General features: G+C 46.3%; 1 pseudogene; it reads left to right on the plus strand.

Annotated features, from left to right (window-relative positions):
* The first annotated feature begins 459 nt into the window (after window positions 1-459).
* LOC114043570 lies at window positions 460-1,723 on the plus strand (annotated as a pseudogene).
* The last annotated feature ends 233 nt before the right edge of the window (window positions 1,724-1,956 follow it).

Consider the following 1,956-nt stretch of genomic DNA (forward strand, 5'->3'; position numbering starts at 1 on the left):
AATTTTTGCACTTGGGCAAGTAATAAATCCACACTCACATTAAGATGCTTACACCAGAGGGCTGGTCAGCTCTGTACCAACTGCCCAGAGCTATTGTTGACAATGCCCTATCCCCTCTACCATTTGGTCCATGCTCCTTTCCTGGGGTTTAGTTTATCCAAATCAGCATCACCATATAGGATCTCTGTCCCTTTCCATCTTCCTGGGCTGAAACCTAGGAGGATACAAAAGAGGCTCTCCCACAATCCTGAGCCCAGTATCCTAGGAAACCAGTTGCCAGAGCAACACTCTATGATGCTGGGCGGAAGAAGTGGGAGTGGAAGGAGACATCTCTATGGCCAGAAGGAAGCAAGAGCATTTCTGCTCATCACAGGGGCTATTGGGAGCATAGCAGCCCTAATCCAGGGCCAGTGCCTTGTCTCCTACTTTCAGCAGGCCGTGGCCATCACCACTTCTAAGATGGCTATGACTTTGGCCTTCAGCACCCACAACAGGCAGAACTGGAAGAATGGTCACTTTCTATTCCATGTCAAATGTGTCTTGGACTAATCCCTACATCCAGACGACCAAAGAAAAGTATGGAAAAGAATGAAAAATATGTGCCAGGCTGTTGACAATGTTCACTGGTGCCCCAATGTTCCCATGCATTTTAAGAAGACTGAAGCATGTCAAACCTGCCATGAGCTAAAAAATGTCAGACCAGTGTTTTGGACCTGTAATATGGCTTGCCAATTCAAGTCCATGATGCAGGACTGTCCCTTAAAGATGGCATGCCCAAGTCTGATGTGAACAAGCAAACAACACCCTGAAAGTTGAGCAAGAGATTTCTAACTCTGATGGAACTCAGCCAGTTGATGTCCTTGGGAAGCCTACAGCTACCAGTGACACACCCCTCAAACTGGCTTGGACTGCACCTTTCTACTAATGGAAGCATCCTCACATTTGCTCCTTCTGGGTGAAAGGAGAATGTAAAAGAAGAGCAGTGTGTCTGCACAGACATGAGAAGCCTATGGACCCTGATGATCTTCTTGATGATGAGAACTTTAGAGATAGCTAATATGGTATTAATAATTCTGGGGCAGATAAGCTTCTAAAACAGTCTTCAACAAAGCCTTTTCTGGATCAACCAGATGATAAGACCAATACCACACTATATATTGGTGGCCTGAGAGATAGAGTCAGAGAGACTGATCTCAGAAATCACTTCTACCAGTTTGGTGAGATTTCAAGGGCAGCGCTTGCATGAAGGTGACAGTGCACTTTCATCCAGTTTGCTACAAGGCAAGCTGCAGAGATGGCTGCAGAGAAGTCTTTCAACAAACTGATTGTAAATGGGCACAGACTCAATGTGAAATGGGGAAGATTCCAGGCAGCTAGAGGAAAAGAAAAGGAAAAAGAAGGAATCACAGCCTCTGGAATTAAACTGCAGCCTGTCCCAGGACTTCCTGGAGTTCTTCCCACTCCTCCAGCAGCTGAAGAAGAAGCCTCTGCCAATTATTTTAAATTCCTTCCCAGTGGTCCTCCAGCAGTGGTTAATATTGCCCTGCTCCTTCTCCATGGGATTGTACCTCTACCCCCTCCACGTTTTGGACCACATGTATTCCACCCGATGGGACCACCACCTCCCTTAATGCCAGCTCCAGGACCACTCTACTATCCTTAGGATCCCCAGAGACTGGGGGCTCACGTGGAAAAGCACAGCAGTCAGTCCCTAACATCTTAAGGCAACTAGGTGGCAAAGTGAATAAAGTGATGGGCCCGGAGTGAGGAAGACCTGAGTTCAAATCTGTCCTTAGACACTTAGTAGTTACGTAACCCTGGGCAAGTCACATAACTTTATTTACCTCAGTTTCCTCATCTATAAGATGATCTGGAGAAATAAATGGCAAACCACTCCAGTATCTTTGCCAAGAAAACACCAAATGGGGTCATGAAGAGTCAGGCATGACTGAACAA

The sequence above is a fragment of the Vombatus ursinus genome, unplaced genomic scaffold (genome assembly GCF_900497805.2).
Source record: "Vombatus ursinus unplaced genomic scaffold, bare-nosed wombat genome assembly UNPS02014769.1, whole genome shotgun sequence".
Lineage (NCBI taxonomy): Eukaryota > Metazoa > Chordata > Mammalia > Diprotodontia > Vombatidae > Vombatus > Vombatus ursinus.